Source organism: Leucopleurus acutus, assembly GCF_964270905.1.
Source record: "Leucopleurus acutus genome assembly, chromosome: 3".
Taxonomy (NCBI): Eukaryota; Metazoa; Chordata; class Mammalia; order Artiodactyla; family Delphinidae; genus Leucopleurus; species Leucopleurus acutus.
The window spans coordinates 170,423,779-170,446,652 of NC_139145.1; the positions used below are offsets into that span (position 1 = coordinate 170,423,779).

General features: G+C 38.7%; 1 pseudogene across 1 annotated transcript in view; it reads left to right on the forward strand.

Annotated features, from left to right (window-relative positions):
* The window catches only part of LOC309958966 (large ribosomal subunit protein eL33-like), a 30,445-nt pseudogene extending 8,403 nt beyond the window's left edge, over positions 1–22,042 (forward strand). The window contains exon 3 of the transcript in view: positions 21,681–22,042. The product of the transcript in view is annotated as a large ribosomal subunit protein eL33-like (transcript). The remainder of the gene's footprint in view (positions 1–21,680) is intronic.
* The last annotated feature ends 832 nt before the right edge of the window (positions 22,043–22,874 follow it).

Genomic DNA, 22,874 nt, shown 5'->3' on the forward strand with positions numbered 1-22,874 from the left:
TGTTTTTGCACAGGATACAAACCAAGACTGGCTTTTACATTTTTAAAAGGTTCCATCTTAAGTGGTAATGTGAGTAGCTATATAACATTCTTGATTTTGCCTCTTGGTCTGCAAAGCCTAAAATTTTACTCTCCGGTTCTTTAAGAAAAAGTTTTCTGAATCATGTATTTAAAGCCCCCCTGAGCTTATTTCTGGAGTTCCAATTTCAAGAGTCCAAAGAGGAACAGAAAATCTAGTAAGCTTTATGCAAATTTCAGACCTCCCTTCCCCAAAATGATTGTTTTTGTTTATTGGTTTACTTTTTGGTTTTCTTCTCTGATTAATTTCTAGGGAGAAATTAAAATCGGTTGCTTATCTCTCCAATGCTTTGTCTATGGATGCCAGTCTGGCTCCAGCCACAGCTGCCCATCTCCTCCTCAGCATTCCAAGTGTCCACTCCTTGTGCTGTCCCAAGAAGGGAAGGCATTGACAAGTGTGTGTCAAGTGAAGGGACAGTTACTGGATTATGGCACCCAGAGATGGATTATGGCATGACAGTTGAAGAAGTTCAAGAAGGAATAGTTCTGGTCCCCTGTAGTAGAGGTAATTAGGAAAGTGTTTTTGCTCTCCATTTATGTATCTTCCTTGGGAACAACAGAAGATATGTACAGTGCTAAGATGAGGAAGGGAAACTTCAGAGATGGGGTCATGGGTTCTCAGCCAAATGCTATCAAAGACACAACTCACAAACCTCACTGCCTGCAAATCAGTCGAACGGGTCTAAATCTAAGCTGCTCTGCCTAGTCCATCTTCCCTCTGGGGTTGGTGGTTAGTGCTTCTTGCCTTCTAGGGCTGGCTCATGCTATCGCCCCATTACACTGATTTTTTCATTACCAAAGATGCTGGGTGATAATTTGCACCCCTTGTTCTCAAATGCTCTGTTGATGCCTACAGTCTATGTATTTTGTAGGTACCAAAGATACACCCTTGGGGTGATGGTCATTTGCTGTTCACTTCAGGTTTCTAAACGTTAGATGATACCAAGAGCTCTGAAGGCAAACATGTATGATGAAGTTTCAAAAGGCAGCTGACACAGCCCATTAAAAAACCTAGTTGTTATGGAGATGGACAATGGCTGAAATTCAGAGAGAATCACAAAACATTATAATGAGAGAAACGTTATTATATTCCCTGTAAGTTATATGTTTTTTCTCAATGTACACCATTTTGAAATAAGTATGCTATTTTCCTAGTCCTATGGGTCAAGAACCATAACATCAACAAGGACTTCTAATGTAGACAAATCAATCAAAAAAGAGATTCTCATATGGATAACAGTAATAGTCTCACACCTGTTTAGCCTAACTTATTAATGACCCAACGTTGAGTAGAGACCCATTGTCAGCAACTCAAAACTTTTGGAAAAAAAAGAACTTTCATTTAAGAATATAAATGATGATTCTTTATTCTTTAAAATGCCCAAACTTCCAAGAAAAAAATACTATGCTTTTAAATTTTGTTTGTATTTAAATGAAAAGCCAGTCTTCCAAAGTCAAAAAGTTTATCAAAATCTACCAAAGTCATGAAGTCAGTGGCATAAGTGGATTTCTTATGAAAAATGGTGAAGATACTATTGTTGGATCTAGAATAATATGAGAGAAAACAGTGGACAAAAACTAGGAGTCAAAGGAATCTTGAGAATCTGGATGCACTGGCTTAAACAGATATCGTGGAGAGGAGTATGGACTACCCAGGCAACGGAAGTGAGGATAATCAACCAAGTTTCATGAGTTTTTCAACTCCATTCCCCATAGGCCATCTAATTATACTTAAAAGCACATTAAAAAAGCAATATGTGTAATTAAATCCAGCATGCTTTTGGATTTTAAATCATTTAATGCAGGTTGACTCAAGTTCATGTGTGTGTGTGTAGCAACAGGTGTAAAGAACACATCTCATGTGTGACTGCTACATCATCCCACTTCCATGATGGGGGCTGCTCTGGGGGATAGAGTGTTGCAGAGGTGGAGGAGGTTAAAAGAAGAAAACCAAAATAGCAAATCTATGTTCTAGAGAAAGGAAGCCCAGGTTCAGTCTTGAACCCAGAATTATAAAACTAAGCACAACCTTTTCACTTCCTCTTAATAACGATAATAGTTGACAAAAATCTGAACATATAAGGAGCTTTACAGAACACCATGGGTGATTGTAGTGCCTCAGAGGAAACAATATCGAACTCCAACTATCATCCAGAAAATATAGATGGGTGTGATATTTTAAATAATATCATAGGAAGATCAGGATGAAGCTTTATACGAAGGTTTTAGAGCTTGATACGTTTGGCAGTGGATAAAAAGAAGTCATTTTGAAATTTCTGAAATGATTATGTGACACTGAATCTCTCTTCTGAATCTCAAGAGAGAAAATTTTCTTCTTGTGTTGATGCCAGAGGTTTTAATGTGCCCGAGTATTAAACAAAGAGCATCTTGTTTTGCAAAGTTTATTACAAACAATTGCCCGGCTATTAAAATTTGCTTGATGTTTCCAAGTATGCTTAGTCCCATCATGGAAACGTGGGTATATGGAAACTAGATATATCACATCTCATGCTTCAAAGTGTGCAAAGCAGCTGTCAAAGTTGAGTGGGTGGGAGATGCCTTTACTCAATCAGCTCAGATTCAAAGCCCATCAATTCAGTGTTTTGATGGTAGTAAGAATACAACCACTTGTATTCTATACAAGGCTACGCAGCCAACTTAATATTTGTCAAACTTAGTGGAATGTAGAAACCTGCCAACATTTTACCCTAAGTAAGCAGGAAATGGCAAATATGATTTTCTGTGTAACAAGCAAATGTGGGTTGGATTGCAGTCTCAGACATGAAGGATTTTGATTCTTCAAAGCCTTGGGCTGACCTGCCAGGCGTCTGATCATCTTACATCAGACTTTAAAATGGGTCAGAGAACAGACACTCAGCTAATCATGAAACACTAAAATAAGTTTGTTTTTCTTTCATGAAAACTGAAAACAGCAAAGTGTCAAAACTTTGTATACAGAGAGTTTTCCAGGGTTTGGGATGGGACGCATGTATTCTGTATGAGGTGGATCAATTAATCTGTGAAGATGGGATTGGACCTGAGAAAAACTCTGGGGCCACTTTCATTGAACTCTCTGTCCTTTAACTCAGAGCTGGGATGAAGTATTTATCTCTGAGCTGTGAGATTTCCCAAGGAGCCTCCCCTTACCCTTAGCTTGTTCCCTTTGACCAAGGAAGTAAGGAATGTTGCTCTGGGGAGGAAAGCGACTTTCAGACAGCTTCACCCGTTCCTGGTTGGGTGACCTTGGACAAGTCATTTCTCTCAGCCTCCACTTCTTCATCTTAAAATGAGAATAATGACAGTGCTTGACACATAGGATTTTCATGAGGATTAAATAAAACCATGCTTGGAAAGAACCCAGACCAAGTACATATTCTATAAGTGGTTGCCTTATCTTCATTATTTATTATTATTGTTAGCAATATTGTCATTGCAGTTGTCTCTTCTCCCTTTTAGCTCAATTCAATTCAGCAAACATTTATTGACAGCCAGTTTTCTATCATTTAGCAGGGTAGCTAAGTTTCATTAGCATATGTGACACCTGTCCACTTAATTCCTTCCTTGAGTTCTAGTCAGTAGTCAATAGGGTCCTAAAAACCCTTAGGATAAGGAGGATTCAAGTTTATCACCACATTCTCTTAACATTTATTTCGGCTCTGTCTTTACCAACACTCCCCTCTGGAGATTTTGAATCCAAAATGCAATTGCCAGTGCTTAAAAATTAGGAATTTGTTGAGACTGGGAACAGTTGAACATTAAAAGAGTTCTCTCTCTCAGTAATTACCCATTAAAATTCAATAACATTAAAGACATGCTGTAAAAAAGGAGGTGGGGAAGAAAAGTATTAAAAGCCCAGGTGTATTTTTGAATTGATAACAGATATGAGATATTAACTTATGTTTATTTCTGTGCATGTGTCATTGCCCTAATATATATGAAAGGAAATGGTTCAGGACTGCTCATATCACCTTGCTCAGGCTCTGTCTGAAATATGTCTCTACTGATCCAAACTGCAAGAGTCCCTAGTATGGAATTTGTTTCTCTTTCATGTTTCATGTGGGTCCCTCAGAGAGTTCATGTAACCTCCAAAGGAGATCATAGCACAAGTGTTGGGGAAAATCAGAGTTGTTTATCTCACTGTACAGTTCAATCCTTTTGTTTTGCTGATGAAAAAGCTGTGTGGAAAACATCAGACAAATACAAAATACCTGACCAGTACTGTTAAGGTCATCAAATCATGGAAAATCTGAGAAATCGCCATGACCAAGAGGAGCCTGAGGAGCCATGATAACTCAGTGTAATGTACTGTACTGGATGCGAGCGCAGGACAGAAAAAGAAACATCAGATAAAAACTAAGGAGATCTGAATAATGTGTTGACTTGTTAACAATAATGTATCAATATTGGTTCTTTCATTGTGACACATGTATCTCACTAATATAAGAAGTTAATACTAGAAGAAACTAAGCAAAATGTATATGAGAATTCTCTGTACTAGCTTTATAATTTTCCTAGAAATATTTATAAAATTCTTCTGAAATAAAAAGTTTATTTTTTTCAAAAACTACATGATTAAATTCAAGCAAGTCATTAGCTAGTGGAATTAAAGAAAAACAGATTTGTGAACACTTTCAATCTGAAGCATACACTCATGTTTTCATGCCAGGGGTCCCCATGGGTGATAATGACACACTTGTGGTCTGGGGTGCTGGAAACAGTGTGGGTCTGTTTTCACAGCTGAGACTACTCTTTGTCTCTATCTCATTGTGTTTGGTTTGTTTGTCCCACTGTGATAATCATACCTACTTCATAGGTTGTCTGTGAGGATTTAATTTAATGCTGTGAACCTCCACACAGCATTTGACACACAGTAGATACTCAGTATAAATTTCCTTCTTATTCTCCTTAACCTTCATCCCAGGTCAGGATTAGTCATGGTCTACTTCTCCTTTAGATCGTAAGTACGTGACCAACCATTACAATTTTGGCCATGCCAAGCATGATTGCCTCATAAGAGATAAATTCTCTAATGTTCAGTTATCATAGACTTTTAATCATCTATGAATTGTCTGCACACAAAGCCAGAAGCTCTAGAAACAAAATAAAATAAAGATGTAAATGAACCTTGTTGAATTGTTGCTTTGATTCCATGTTTTGAAGAAAACTAAGTCAGGTAGAACTTGAAGATATGTTTAAAAAAATAAACGACTCTATAGAAATGAGTTAATCCATGTGAATTTACCATTTTTTCCTACAGCAGGAAAAATGCAGTTTGAAAAATAAGTAGAGAATGGAGAGAAACAAGACTATTCTGAAAATCCATGGCTCTTTGTTAAGGGGCCTGGATGATTCAAATGGAGGTTTACTCACTCATTCAAGCAACTGACTTTTTTTTTTTTTTTTGCAATATCCGGGCCTCTCACTGTTGTGGCCTCTCCTGTTGCAGAACACAGGCTCCGGAGGCACAGGCTCAGCGGCCATGGCTCACGGGCCCAGCCGCTTCGCGGCATGTGGGATCTTCCCGGACCGGGGCATGAACCCGAGTCCCCTGCATCGGCAGGTGGACTCTCAACCACTGCGACACCAGGGAAGCCCCAAGCAACTGCCTTCTAAGAACCCACTAGATGTGAATTTCCATACTTGGTACTGGAGATAGAGGAAGAGGATAGTCCCCGCTCTTAGATTGCTCATAATCTAGTCGAATAGATTCCACAGGGTAAGACTTGACCCTTAGCCAAGGTCAGGGGTCAAGAGAGTGTTCCAGAGCATGCAGTTCTGCTAAGTTTTAAAGGCTGCCTGGAGGAAAATGAGACTATGGAGGTGAATACAAGGCTAAGCTCAGAGCCCATGCCCCAATCTGCCATAAACTGCAGACTCTGCAAAGACCGAAGTGTAGGATTCAAAGGAAGGCTGGTAGATGAAGCCAAAGCGCCAGGCAGTGCTCAGATCCTCTGCGCAGACTTACTCAGCTCAGGGTCTAAGAGGTTAGCTGTCTAGGCTTCCACTGCAGTCAGAGTTCTGTGATTGCAGGGTGGAGGGTAAGCTGAAGTGGGATGAGATTGGAAGCAGAGTTTGAAGACTCTGGATAACATTCATGCAAGAAGTGATGAAAAATTAAATAAGGTAGTGACCAAAAGATTGAAAGGCAAGCCTGTGAGTTGACATTGATGAACTGGTGACCAAATGAATATAGAACATAAAGTTCTGGATAACACCCAAGTTTCTGGCTCAGGCCACTAAGACTATTATAGTGTCTTCATCAACATGAGAAACAAAGGAGGGGGAACACGTGTGGAGGGGGTCTGAATATATTATCTTCAAATAGGAAAATGCTAAGCTTGAAAAATTTATGGCATATACAAGATACAGTTGAACATAAGACCAAGAAGTCATTAATTTGTTCCTATTCTTTTTAAATTTTATTATATTGAAGTATAATTGATTTTAAAATGTATTAATTTTTGCTATACAGCAAAGTGATTCAGTTATTTATGTATATAAATAAATATATTTAATAATATATAAATATATATTTAATAATGAATATATTTATTATTTATATAAATATATACATACATTCTTTTTTATATTCTTTTCCATTATGGTTTATCACAGGATATTGACTATAGTTCCCTGTGCTATACAGTCAGACCTTGTTGTTTGTCTATTCTATATATAATAGTTGCCTCAGCTAATCACAAACTCCCAATTCATCCCATCCCCACCTCTCCTCCCCCTTAGCAACCACAAGTCTGTTCTCTATGTCTGTGAGTGTTTCTGTTTCATAGATAAGTTCCTTTGTGTCATATTTTAGATTCCACATATAAGTGATATATGGTATTTGTCAGAAAGCAGTAATTCTTAATAAGAAAGAGATAGTGATGGCAAGAAACCCTTTTGGGATTGGGGGAAAGATTATTATGAATGGTGTTGATAGTAAAAACTTTATTTATTATGGAAATTTTTCTTTAATAAAAAATAAATAAAATGGGGCTTCCCTAGTGGCGCAGTGGTTGAGAGTCCACCTGCCAATGCAGGGGACGCGGGTTCGTGCCCCAGTCCGGGAAGATCCCACATGCCATGGAGCGGCTGGGCCTGTGAGCCATGGCCACTGAGTCTGTGCGTCCGAAGCCTGTGCTCCACAATGGGAGAGGCCACAACAGTGAGAGGTCTGCGTACTGCAAAAAAATAAAATATAAATAAATAAATAAATAAATAAAATGAATTTTGGTAAAATATTGGCTTTAAGAATTAACACAATGTACATCAAGAAAGTATTGTTTAAGAAAAGGTTGAGTAACAAAAGAATATGGGATCACTAGGGTAGAGGTGTATTTGATGTCATACATAGGAATTAGTTTGCACACGGAAATTACATTATGTTAGTGGGAAAGTAATTACTCTGTGCTTGGCCTGATGCTTTGCCACACCTTTGAAAATGTATAAGTCTTTTTTTGTTTGTTTGTTTTTTGAGAATTTTCTTCAAACCAAGGAGTAAAGCTGTGATGCAGAAACCAGACTGAGAAAGTGCTGAGATGTCAAGATTCTTCTTCACCTTCAATAATCCCCTCCCCACAAGCTCCATGTACTAAGCATTGATGACAGCAAGAAACATGGTGTGCAGATGTTTCTTCTGAAACTCTACCATGCAACACAGTTGAGGAATTGGGTTTCTTAAAATACATCAACGTTGGATATAGAACCAAGATGGCAGAGTAGAAGGACGTGCTCTCACTCCCTCTTGCAAGAATAGCAGAATCACAACTAGCTGCTGGACAACCATTGACAGGAGGACACTGGAACTCACCAAAAAAATTACCCCACATCAAAAGACAAAGAAGAAGTCACAATGAGATGGTAGGAGGGGCACAATCACAGTAAAATAAAATCCCATAACTGCTGGGTGGGTGACTCACAGACTGGAGAACACTTACACCACAGAAGTCCACCCACTGGAGTGAAGGTTCTGAGCCCACATCAGGCTTCCCAACCTGGGGGTCTGGCAACGGGAAGAGGAATTCCTAGAGAATCATACTTTGAAGGTTAGTGGGATTTGATTGCAGGACTTCAACAGGACTGGGGGAAACAGAGACTCCTCTCTCGGAGGGCACACACAAAGTAGTGTGGGCATCAGGACCCAGGGGAAGGAGCAGTGACCCCAGGGGAGACTGAACCAGACCTACTTGCTAGTGTTGGAGGATCTCCTACAGAGGCAGTGGGTAGCTGTGGCTCACCATGGGGACAAGGACACTGACAGCAGAAGTTCTGGGAAGTACTCCTTGGTGTGAGCCCTCCCAGTGTCTGCCATTAGGCCGACCAAAGAGCCCACGTAGGCTCCAGCGTTGGGTTGCCTCGGGCCAAACAACCAACAGGGAGGTAACCCAGCCCCACCCATCAGCAGTCAAGCGGATTAAAGTTTTACTGAATTCCACCCACCAGAGCAACAGTCAGCTCTACCCACCACCAGTCCCTCCCATCAGGGAACTTGCACAAGCCTCTTAGATAGCCTCATCCACCAGAGGGCAGACAGCAGAAGCAAGAACTATAATCCTGCAGCCTGTGGAACAAAGAGCACATTCACAGAAAGATAGACAAAATGAAAAGGCAGAGGGCTATGTACCAGATGAAGGAACAAGATAAAACCCCAGAAAAACAACTAAATGAAGTGGAGATAGGCAACCTTCCAGGAAAATAATTCAGAATAATGATAGTGAAGATGATCCAGGACCTCAGAAAACAATGGAGGCAAAGATTGAGAAGATGCAAGAAATGTTTAACAAAGACCTAGAAGAATTAAAGAACAAACAAACAGAGATGGACAATACAATAACTGAAATGAAAACTACACTAGAAGGAATCAATAGTAGAATAACTGAGACAGAAGAACAGATAAGTGTCCTGGAAGACAGAATGGTGGAAATCACTGCTGCGGAACAGAATAAAGAAGAAAGAATGAAAAGAAATGAAGGCAGCCTAAGAGACCTCTGGGACAACATAAAATGCAACAACATTCACATTGTAGGGGTCTCAGAAGAAGAAGAGAGAGAGAAAGGACCAGAGAAAATATTTGAAGAGAATATAGTCGAAAATTTCCCTAACATGTGAAAGGAAATACCCACCCAATCCAGGAAGTGCAGACAGTCCTATACAGGATAAACCCAAGGAGAAACATGCTGAGACACATAGTAATCAACTTGGCAAAAAGTAAAGACAAAGAAAAATTTTTGAAAGCACAAGGGAAAAATGACAAATAACATACAAGGTAACTCCCATAAGGTTAACAGCTGATTTCTCAGCAGAAACTCTACAAGCTAGAAGGTAATGGCATGATATAGTTAAACTGATGAAAGGTAAGAACCTACAACCAAGATTACTCTACCCGGCAAGGATCTCATTCAGATTTGATGGAGAAATCAAAAGCTTTACAGACAAGCAAAAGCTAAGAGAATTCAGCACCACCAAACCAGCTCTACAACAAATGCTAAAGGAACTTCTCTAAGTGGGAAACACAAGAGAAGAAAAGGACCTACAAAAACAAACCCAAAACAATTAAGAAAATGGTCATAGGAACATGCATAAGGATAATTACCTTAAACATGAATGGATTAAATGCTCCAGCCAAAAGACACAGGTTTGCTGAATGGATACAAAAACAAGATCCATATATATGCTGTCTACAAGAGTCCCACTTCAGACCTAGGGACACATAACACACTAAACGTGAGGGGATGGAAAAATATATTCCATGCAAATGGAAATCAAAAGAAAGCTGGAGTAGCAATACTCACATCAGATAAAATAGACTTTAAAATAAAGAAGGTTACAAGAGACAAGGAAGGACACTACATAATGGTCAAGGGATCAATCCAAGGAGAAGATATAACAATTAGAAATATATATGCACCCAACATAGGAGCACCTCAATACATACGGCAACTGCTAACAGCTATAAAAGAGGAAATCGACAGTAACACAATAATAGTGGGGGACTTTAACACCTCACTTACATGAATGGAGAGATCATCAAAAGCGAAAATAAATAAGGAAACACAGGCTTTAAATAACACAGTAGACCAGATAGATTTAATTGATATTTATAGGACATTCCATCCCAAAACAGCACATTACACTTTATTCTCAAGTGCCCATGGAACATTCTCCAGGATAGATCATATCTTGGGTCACAAATCAAGCCTCAATAAATTTAAGAAAATTGAAATCATATCAAGCATCATTTTGACCACAATGCTATAAGATTAGAAATGAATTACAAGGAAAAAAATGTAAAACTCACAAACACATATAGGCTAAACATTACATTAATAAATAACCAAGAGATCACTGAAGAAATCAAAGAGGAAATCAAAAAATACCTAGAGACAAATGACAATGAAAACACGATGACCCAAAACCTATGGGATGCAGTAAAAGCAGTTCTAAGAGGGAAGTTTATAGCTATACAAGCGTACCTCAAGAAACAAGAAAAATCTCAAATAAACAATCTAACCTTACACATAAAGGAACTAGAGAAAGAAGAACAAACAAAACCCAAAGTTAGCAGAAGGAAAGAAATCATAAAGATCAGAGCAGGAATAAATGAAATAGAAACAAAACAATAGCAAAGATCAATAAAACTAAAAGCTGGTTCTTTGAGAAGCTAAACAAAATTGATAAACCATTCACCAGACTCATCAAGAAAAAGAGGGAGAGGACTCAAATCAATAAAATTAGAAATGAAAGAGGAGAAGTTACAACAGACACCACAGAAATACAAAGCATCCAAAGAGACCACTACAAGCAACTCTATGCCAATAAAATGGACAACCTGGAAGAAATGGAGAAATTCTTAGAAAGGTATAACCTTCCAAGACTGAACCAGGAAGAAATAGAAAATATGAACAGACCAATCACAAGTAATGAAATTGAAACTGTGATTAAAAATCTTCCAACAAGCAAAAGTCCAGGACCAGATGGCTTCACAGGTGAATGCTATCAAATGTTTAGAGAAGAGCTAACGCCCATCCTTCTCAAACTCTTCCAAAAAATTGCAGAGGAAGGAACACTCCCAAACTCACTCAATGAGGCCACCATCACCATGATACCAAAACCAGACAAAGATACTACAAAAAAAGAAAATTACAGACCAATATCACTGATGAATATAGATGCAAAAATCCTCAACAATATACTAACAAACAGAATCCAACAACACATTAAAAGGATCATACACCATGATCAAGTGGGATTTATCCCAGGGATGCAAGCATTCTTCAATATATGCAAATCAATCAATATGATACACCATATTAACAAATTGAAGAATAAAAACCATATGATCATCTCAATAGATGCAGAAAAAGCTTTTGACAAAATTCCACACCCATTTATGATAAAAGCTCTCCAGAAAATGGGCATAGAGGGAAACTACCTCAACATAATAAAGCCCATATACGACAAACCCACAGCAAATATCATTCTCAATGGTGAAAAACTGAAAGCATTTCCTCTAAGATCAGGAACAACACAAGGATGTCCACTCTCACCACTATTATTCAACATAGTTTTGGAAGTCCTAGCCACAGCAGTCAGTGAAGAAAAAGAAATAATAGGAATCCAAATTGGAAAAGAAGTAAAACTGTCACTGTTTGCAGATTACATGATTTTATACACAGAGGATCCTAAAGATGCCACCAGAAAACTACTAGAGCTAATCAATGAATTTGGTAAAAAGAGGGGAAAGCAACGGGGGTGGTGGTGGTGGTGGTGGTGTGATGAATTGGGCGATTGGGATTGACATGTATACACTGATGTGTATAAAACTGATGACTAATAGGAACCTGCTGTATAAAAAGATATAAAAATAAAAACATCAGCGTTGATTACAAGTCAGAGCAACACATCATACCATTCATTTTCAGGAAACACAAAACTAAGACTATATAAATAAATGTGATGTGTTAAGCCAGTGGTTAGATAACTTTATAAATGTATTCTGAAAAGATATTTATTTCTCTGTCACTAATACTATGTATGACAGTGCATTTGTATCCATTAGGATTAGTTCTGACTGTGAGTGACAGAAAACCGAAAATAGCAGTGGCTTATGCAAGACTGAGTTTTTATTTACTTCTTGTGTAAAAGACGTCTGGTGCCAGTGCTGTGGTTGTCAGGGTTCCCAACTGTATCCATGGAATTGCTCCTCCATCCTCAACAGAAGCCTCCTACATCATGGCCTTTGGCATCCCAGCCTTCGCACAGACAACCCAGTCAGCAGGAAGGAGGCAAGGGTACCCACCTTAACTTGGACAAGAGATTCCCCTTACGCATCAGAACCCAGCCACAGGGCCATGCCTAGCTGACAGGGCGAGGGAGAAATTCAATCTTTCTTCTAAATAGCCATTCACCCAGATAAAAATTAGGGGTCTTGTTACAGGGAGGAATGGGGGAGATGAGTACTAGGGCCTATAATAAGTCTCCACCACACCATCCCCCTTAAGGTTAGGATGGTCATAGCTGAGAAAGTGTTGATTTTTAAATATATATAGATTCTCCATCCAAATATTACCTATTCAATCCTTATGATGTATCAGGTACTTTTATAGGCAATAAGGAAATAGCAGTGAACAAAGCAGAAAAATATCCCTGTCCTCATAGAGCTTAAATTCTAATGAGAGATTGCTATGCCTTTACCCTGTATCAGAAAACTGTGTTTTTACAAAGGCTGCACCAGCTATGTTCTTCTGTAATTGAACTAAGGAGTAGATGCACAGTGCCTTGGCTTAACAATCCCAGGACCAATCAGGATATCCTGCCCTCTGACACATGCAGCTTCAAGGGCAGAAGAATAATATCATTCAAAAACAATTAAAGATGATACTCTCTAATCCCAGCATCGAATGCCCTGAAATTCTATAGCTGTTAAACTTTTAGCAACAAAACAAAGAGATGGCGAGGTCAAGAATCTCCCTTGTGTCCTCGTCTACCATAATCTGAGATTTTGTATGTACCATTGTGATGTTCCTTGGTCTTTCATGCCATGAAACTATTCAGAGTGGGGATAGCAAATCTGGGCTCTCCATGTAACTTGGGGTCATCATTTGGTGCCACACTAATCAGCTCAGGATGACTAGGGTAAGATATGATGCTGTTACCCACCAGGGTTCTTAGCCTCCTTAATCAATAGAAATTGATCAGAGGGCAGACAAGAAATTCAGGCAAGGGTTTATTGGGGCCCCTGCTGCAGCAGCCGGGAGGGAGAACAAGTAAGCATTTCCCTTGCTTACTTGCTCGCTGGGGCAGGGGAGGGGAGGGGTAAGCCGAGCTGGTTCCTTACATGGCGTGAGGGTAGATGTGTGTCCAGGGGTCAGGCTGGAGGGGTGGCTTGCTCACCCTTTTGGTGGTGTTGAGGGCAGTGGGCATGCGCAGTACCTGCTTTTGCTCCCTGCTCTTTAGAAGTGGCAGTTGGTCTTTTTGGTCTTTTTTGTATCTTTTGTCCATAATTTGCCCCAGCTGTGCATGTGCGCAGTTATTTTTAGTCCCTTATAGTTTCTTTGTATTTTGTTGCTTGAGGAGAGGTGTGTCCAGGAGCAAGCACTGCAGCAAAGGGTCCCAGGTCCCAGTCTGTCTTGATGCTGTACTGCTCTGGAAAGAAAAGGGAGGGATCAAGCTTCAGTTACAATATCAGGAGCCTATCTCTTCCTCTTGTGTTTAATCACTAATTACAAGTTCACGAACTATCCATTCTTCAGTCTAAGAATTCATGGGAGGTAATGTGGTATAATGGAAACTTTGGTTACTACTTTGGCTATACATTTGTGAGCCCGATTATGTACATTGTTTGAACAACAATTTCCTCATCCATAATAAAACAAGAAAAATAATATTACCTAGTTCCAAATTCTGTTTTAAAAGTGAATAAAGTTACATATGTACACATACTTTCTAATCTATAAAACGTTAATAAAGAGGTCATAAGTATATTAATATTATTATTGAAATGGTGAATTCTTTGGGCAAGATTATTAAGCAGACCAAGCTATTTTATAATAAGTATGCACTTTGATTTATGTTATCTTTGAGTAAAGATAGGCATTCAAAATTTTCTGATTCGTAGTAGGTGTTTAGATAAGCTTAGTTGACCTTTTCCCAAATCTTGACAGTTAGTGGGTGAAGCAGGATATGCCCTGTGAGAAGAGCACAGGGTGTACTTTGATGCCTTGATTAGACAAACAAGAAACCCAACACCAAATAGAATGCTACGGAGGCAATTAAACTTGGTAGAGGGTGTCAGTCGAACATTCGACCAAGCAGACCTAAAAATCTCTGTAACAAGTGATACTTTGATTTGCCTGGATCCGTTTTATTTTTACCAGTGAAAGAGCTTAATTTGTTTTCAGTGGATACATTTCATGTTTCTCCAGAACAAAGTTTCTTTTTGAATTGTATTTTCCAAATCATTAGGATAGGCAGCCCTTTCACATTTTGGATTGTTCTAGTAGCAGTCACGGCTAAGCTAGAAAAGATTTTGTTTTAGAAACACTTGTGTCATGTTTTTATGGATGTGGTTGACCTTTGCCACCAAATGCAGGGTGGGATGAGGAAAGGGGATGAAAGATTGGTGTGCGGGCAGCAGAGAGAAAATCCAGAGGAGAATTACCAAGAGAAAGAAGTCTCTAACAATACAAAATTGTTCCTGCCTAGAGAGACGATGGTTCTCACCCACTTGCTGGCCTTTGTTGGTTGCTTCTTTGATGTTTCCTTTCAAAAGGGTGGCATCATTTCCTCATAAGACAAGGATGAAAGTTCTGCTTATCTAATCACATTACACCAATTTCTTTCCTAAAAAATGAAACATTGAGTTGAGTGAGATGACTTTATGAAATGTTTCATTGGTTATGGTGTCACCAAGAGATTGGAGACCTTAGGCATAACCCTTGGAAGATGGAAGAGTTGTACACCAAGAGAGAAAGGATTTAGCAACATCAGCTCTAAAAAGCTACTGGGCAGGCCTGTATGATTTACTGAGTGTCCTTGATTTAAGAATCTAGAATGCCAGGAAAAGTGTCCCAGGAAGAAAATTAGACCATGAGAGAGAGGAGATGGACACTGGGACATCCTGCAGATGCTGGCAATCATTTGAGAACTTTGGAAGTGTGGTCCCTCCAAACCCAGGGTTGGGCTTCCTCTAAAGTTCTTGTTCTGTCCCTACTGGCAGTCTGGCCACTCTGGAGAACCTCCTAGTGGCTTTGCTGATTGATGTGCCACATGGTGCTAGGTGGCCCTCCCAGGGAGAGTCTGCCGGACCAGCCCCTCAGGCTTCCCCTAACTGGAGTCCCACCTCTCAGGTCTCCGGAACTGCCCTGGCTGGACATGGAAGGAGAGTCCACACTAGTGGGTTTGGCCCTAGAGCAAACTCAAGGGCACTAAGTCTTCCCCCACTGCCTTATCAGATTTCTGCATTTGGTGGAGATGATTCTGCCTTTTGTAGATTACAAAGTTCTGAAGTCTATAGTGCTCACTGAGCAGGATACGTTGTTATCAAGGAGGGAAATGCTGCCCAGAAATAATTTAAAAGGAATTCTCCTTATTATTGGATGTGCCAAAAAAAGGCAGTGGGAGGTGGGCGGATAGGAGATTAGAGAGACTTGGAACGTTAATTTAAGCCCAGTAGGCTTAATACTTTTCAGAGGTCTTTAGTGCTGATTACCAAGGGAAACACAAAACTGGCCTGGGCTTTCCTTTTCAGATGTGGTCCTTAGTATTCCAAGTCTCTGATACAGTTCGTAAGACTCCTGCAACCTGTCACAGAAGCGCTTCTATTGTCATCATCCAGTGCATTTGCCATGCTTTGTTTTTCACACCAAATATTGTCAGTGATACTGTGACCCCAGATTCATCATCTCCTGGGCTCGGGAAGAGATACTGACAGAGTTCTCCCCTCCCAAGAGTTGTCCTGGTTTGTCATCTCACACCATGAACTAAGTCATTTTCTCTGAATTTGTGATGAGGTTAAATGAATTAATACGACAAACAGAACATGCATTCAAGTAGCTTTTAAGATGCACTCAATGCAATTTTTATTAAATTAAAATGTAATAGCCCTTAAAATTCAAGACTATGAGTAGTCTTAAATCAATGTAGTCCCAGTAAATACTACTATGAATATTTTGAAACAAGTTTCTGTAGTTTGGTGATTACTATTACAAGAAAAGGAGCATGTTTAAACATGGAGAGTAAGGTGGAGGGTGGGCTGGTATAAAACAGCCCGGGGGTTCTGGCCCATGCGGACCTTGAGTTTTTAAGATTTTTCATATGACTGTTTATTGTTTCACCAAGTGAAATATGCCCAGAAGGGCATTTAGTGATGCTGACTCTAGTTATTAGGGTGTCAAAGACTATGGAGACCCAGTGACTTAAGAGAGAAGGCAGACACCTGGGGAACTTTGATTCAGATGCTTCAGAGGAAAGGCATATTTTTCCTTGGCTTTTCCCAAGCTTGCTGTCTTAGTGAATTGTGACCAGTATTGGCCCAAAGTATTGATTTTCACATCTCCTGTTTTTATCAGCCGTCCTTTGGAAAATACTTGCTTCAGACACCTGCTACAGAAACAGCCCATGTGACTCAATCAGTGGGATTTTTTCTCTCCCATTCATCTTAACAAAAGGACTTGTAGCTTACTTCTGTCTTTTCAGAGCCTAACATTTTACTCATGTCTGAGCGAACTTTAGGTTAGTATTACACGCAAACAATATGGAATACATTTTTTCCTGTTAATTTCAGAATCTTAAGACTGATTCTTACAATTTTCTCTCTCTGTTCCTCCCCTATAGCAGTTACTATTAGCCAGCAGGAGAAACTCAGACAAACAAAAATAGATTACCAAATATCTTGCTTCTTGAGGGAGAAAACAACCTTCCTAGGAGAACATGCTTCCCCTTCATACGTAGATAGTGACAGTGACCAATTGTGCAGTGGCACATAATCACCCTGTATTCTGTTTTCTATTGATCTGACTCTCTGTATCAATGGGACAGAAGAAGGAAATAAAAGAAGACAATAGTCACTTCACTTCCCGTTTGCTTTAGATCCACATAGTCATGCTGCAATAATAAGAAAATGGGCAACAAGATAAATATTTTTCATCTGCCAACAGGATAATATAATTAACTAAATTATATAATGCCACAAGAAAGATAAAAATTTAGACTGAATGTCAGGAAATGCTTCCTGATAATTAGAAATATTTGACTAATAGAAAGGCTCTCAGGAGAATGGAGAGAAGTTTTACCACTTAGAATATTTCAAATTAGTTAAAAGCCAGAAAAATGAAGCTGGGCTTTTGTTTATATCTGTGTATCTCTAGGTTTTCCTTATCCAGACTACCCATTATATAAATGATAATATTCTTTTTTTTATATATCAGAGAATTAATTTATTGCTGCCAGAGAACAAATGCACACATTTCCACTTTAAACAAATTATTAACTCTATTAAAAATTTTTTTTCCAAGAAAGTCAAACTGAATTCCAGGAAAGCTTTATATTATCCATAGTTGAGAGAGAAATATTCCTTTGTTATTTTGCACCTTTTCTACATGACATAAGATTTTGGCTTTAAATACAGACTGAGTTTTGATAAAGACATTGAAAATACTATTTCTTCATGTTGAGTAAATATATATTATTCATATATACAATAGTGTATTTATTTATTTTTATTCTTTTTTTTTAAACATCTTTATTGGAGTATAATTGCTTTATAATGGTGTGTTAGTTTCTGCTGTATAACAAAGTGTATCAGCTATACATATACATATATCCCCATATCCCCTCCCTCTTGCATCTCCCTCCCACCCTCCCCAACCCACCCCCTTAGGTGGTCACAAAGCACCACCGAGCTGATCTCCCTGTGCTATGTGGCTGCTTCCCACTAGCTATCTATTTTACATTTGGTAGTGTATATTTTACATTTGGTAGTGTATACATGTCAATGCCACTCTCTTACTTCATCCCAGCTTACCCTCCCCACCCTGTGTCCTCAAGTCCATTCTCTACGTCTGGGCCACACACCTACGGTCAACTAATCTACAACAAAGGAAGCAAGGACGTACAATGAAGAAAAGACAGTCTCTGTAACAAGTGGTGCTGGGAAAGCTGGGCAGCTACATGTAAATCAATGAAATTAGAACATTCCTTCCCACAATATAAAACAATAAACTCAAGATTGTCTAAAGACCTAAATATAAGACATGACACCATAAAACTCCTAGAGGAGAACATAGACAAAATATTCTTGAACATAAATCATAAAAATATTTTCTTCAATCAGTCTCCCAACACAAAAGAAATAAAAGCAAAAATAAACAAACAGGGCCTAATCAAACTTAAAAGCTTTTGTACAGCAAAGGAAATGACTGGCAAAACGAAAAGACAACTCAGGGAATGGAAGTGTCTGGAGAAAGACAAATACTATATGATACTACTTATATGTGGAGTCTAAAAAAATAATACAGATGAATCTATATACAAAACAGAAATAGACTCACAGACAGAGAAAACTAACTTATAGCTACCAAAAGTGGGGACAGACAAATTAGGAGTATGGGATTAACAGATACAAACTGCTATATATATAATAGATAACCAACAAGGATTTACTGTATGGCACAGGGTCTTATATTCAATATCTTGTAATAGCGTATAATCAAATATAATCTGAAAAAAAAATGAATCACTATGCTGCACACCTGAAACTAACACAATGTTGTAAATCAACTATACTTCAACTTAAAGGATTAAACTTCCTTAAGATATCACTGTCTGTATTTTGAAAACATTTTTCTTTACTTCTCATCTTCATTAAAATTTGCCATGATTATTATTTTACTATTTAAGATAAATAAGAAAGAATGTAAAAAATGTGAGGTGCTCTCACTGAAGTATGCGTGTATGTTAGTGAAGGTGTGGTTGGGAACAGAAAGGCAGTGACCCACCAACCTATTTTGAGCCATCTTCATAGATTTGGGGGCTGTTAAAAAAAAATCTTAAAATTCAGTTCCTGAGCAAATGGCCCAAGGAGGAACATACCGTTGGTGGGCATCTTGGAAGGAGATGGTGCATCTTAATATGACAGCTTGTCTTTAAGATGATCTAACCACTTATTTGCATCAATTACTGGGTCACCAAACATTGTCTGCTTGATTCTTTTATAGACATGGCTGCTTGGGAGAGAACACACTGATCCCTTGAGGAGAATAATTTGGTCAATACTTCTTATGGTAGGTTAGAAGACAGGCATTTTATTTATCAGGTAGGCTCTTTGTATACTGAAATACAGATGTTTTGTGCTTGAGTCAACCTTGTGTGAATTTGATTCAAGTTGTTGAATTTGTGGAGCTGAAGTCCAACCTCTACCCAAAGGGTCACAAACTTACGTTCTTACAGGGCAGTTAAGTGAATGAACAGGGGCAGGGTGGGAACCACAGCAAAAAAAAAAAATTGTTTGGCTTGAACCAGTGGTGACCATGTGGGAATGTGAGACCACCTGTGGTCGGATCCAGATTTTCAAGAGGAGATAAATATCCAGGGTTTTGTGGGACTACTACCGATATTTAAATATTTAAATATGCACAAATGTTCTAAAACAACAGCTGGAATAAACAAAACATGCTTGGAAGCAGGATATGGCCTGTGTTGACTAGGAGATGACTTCTGCCCCAGGCCTTGTACTAGAAAGAGGCAGTCCTGTTCAGCATTCTGAAAGCTTTCTTTGCTTACCACCAATGTGTGTCTAATCTGAGAATGAGCAATGAGTCTCATGATTTCAAGGGAAATTGTACAGTTCAGTTAGTTTCACAACTTTTATCTTAGACAAGTTAACAGAAGGTATTGAAATAAATAATTATAATAACAATGACCAATAATACTTTTTGTGTACACATACAGTGTTACAATTATATATTCACACACATATACCTGTACAGTCTATTTAGCCCAAGGAATAAAAGTCATTCATCTTGCTTTGCCATTTCTAATTAGAAATCCTAATATAAAAAGATCTGCAGTGGACAGGGACAAAGAATCTCCCCAGTACATACCATTAGACCTAAGATTTCTTGACCTCTCTCAAGGTCATCTTTATCACAACACGTAGAAAGGTAGATGAATCCGTCCTTCAATAAATTGAATGGATGTTTTCAAAAGAAAAGTCTATGGCAATGCCTTTATTTGCCCACAATAACTCATTGTTTCTTGTAACCTTCAGCGTTGTCCATTGATCTTATCGATTAACTTCTCCATGGGTGTGTATTCTGGCTGACCTGTTTGATCTGGAAAAAGTTATGCCTTTATCCATTGCCTAGATCAATGATTGTTGTATCTGTGTTTTCTGCCTCATCTGATGTCCAAATGTTGTTTCTTTTTACTTTATATACAATAAAAAATATAAAGAAAAATCAATAAAGTTAGTATTTTACTTAGTAAAAATCAAAAAATGGAGCAGGTAGGGAGGATTCCACTTAACTCTTAATTCAATGGTGAATCTTAAAGGTGTTGCCCCATTGCATCTTGCCAATGATGAAAGTCAGTTCATTTGGTGGTGTTTATTAGGTTGTGCCCATAAGCTGGGAAAAACAGGTCAAAATCAAGTGCTTTACCTTCACTCCTCTGGTCCTACAGTGTGGAGTGGAGGAGGGAGATGATGCAAAGGTAGACTCATGACCTCTCTCATCTTGATTTCTTTCTCTGCCGCATTGAGATGCAAATGAACCCTGACATTTTGCCTACATTTCTTTCTCTTTTTCCTCCCTATCCATGTCTCTTTTTGTTCTTAAGCAGCTAATATGTTCAGGCTCTGCTGACACTTGCTGCCATAAATTGAACGATGTAGAACAGAACTCACACTGAAGTGTTGGTAATCTAGCGGGTTAATCAACCCAGAATTCGTATTTTAAAAGCATGGAATGGGGAATGATATAATTTAGTGGAATTAGTGCCTGATGGTCATGTCTCTGATTCTTAGATGAGGAAATAAGAGAGACAGAGAGAGAGAAAAAAATGCATTTGGGAATAGATTTTATTATCATGTGGAAATCACATGCTGTATAGATCTCCAGAAGTTACTTATACTACATAATTGAAACTATACTCTTTGACTATCTACTGTATAGCATAGTGCCTATAGATCTCAGTACTGTATTGGATACTTAAAATTTGCTGAGAAGATAGATCTTATGTTTCTTACCACACATATACATGATATTATAATAAAAGGGGTGGAAAGAGACTTTGGGGCGTGATGGATGTCTTTTTGGCGTTCACAGCGGTGATGGTTTCATGGGTTTATATCTATCACCAAACTCATCGAGTTGTATACAATAAATATGTACAGCTTTTTACATGTCATTTATACCTCAACAAAGTGGTTTTAAAAAAATCACACCACTGCTTTCTGCATAATGCACTGCAAAAGCACAAACGATAAGAAAACTCTTGACCAAACGTAATCAAGCCAGTGAAGTAGCATCTTTCCAAAATGGAAATTGTTTGTGCCAGCAAACAAGCAGGAAGGCCTTAAAGACCCCACGTTAACAATTGTTATCGAAGGCTCCTGGGACCAGAACTTCTAAAACGACAAATATTTCTGGAAGGCTGTGGTTCAAGGGCATTTCTGCTGGCTATAAGTGGGGTATGGAACCAGAGGGAGCACACAGCTCTCCTGAAAATTGAAGGTGTATATACTTGAGATGAAACTGAATTCTATCTCGGCAAGAGATTTCCTTATGTGTACAAAGCAAAGGACAACGCAGTAACTCCTGGTGGAAAATCTAACAAAACCAGAGTAATTTGGGGAAAGAACTCACGCTCATGGAAACAGTGGCATGGTTCATGCCAAAGTCTGAAGCAACCTTCCTGCTAAGGCCATTGGACACAGAATCCATGTGATGCTGTACCCTTCAAGGATTTAAACTTATTGAAAAGTAAATAAAAAAGAGTGTGGATTTGTTCAAAAAAAAAAAGCAATTTTTATCCAGTATTGACATCAATCTGAGGTTGCTCATCCCAAGGAGACCTTGGACTTGAGTTGTGTTGTTCACTGCTGCACTGCAAGACCCAGCACAGTGCACTCAAGATATATTCACCAAATGAATGAATTCAAGAATGACTATAGCCCATGGAAGGTGAGAATTGCAACAGGGTCCCACAGAAAACCACAAGACTAACCATTCAGATGAAGAGTGAAAATGCAGGGGAACATGTGGCTGAGTCACATAGTAGCTGTATGACTTTGGGCAGGAGAATCAATCTCTCTGAACCTGTGTGCTCAACTCTACAATACGAATGGCACTTATGTCAAAGGAGGCTTTGAATATTAACTGAGAGAAAGTGAGAGATGACACATGACCAAACTCGGGACTCAATTGTTATTTCCCTTTCCTCTCATTTCCTTTTATTTTTCTTGAAACATTTCCTTCTCTTTCTCCCAATTCATGGGTCATGAAACATTTTCATTGTTATTGAAAATATCAAACTTCTGCTCTGTGGCCTGCAGGACCACTCGTTCTTCATGTGACCTTGGAAAAGTTACTTAGTTTCTCTAGGCTGTTTCTTCATCTTTCAGACGGGAGAGATGATTCCTCCTGTATTAGAGGGTTGTTTTGGGGATGAAACAAGTAAATGTAAGTGCTTAGAAGAGTTTCAGGCAAACCTCAGCTGTTATTGTTAAGGTCAAATATACTTGTAAAGAAGGGGAATAATTTTGGTAAAGGTAATTTTGGGAAGTGCCGGATTGCTGATAAA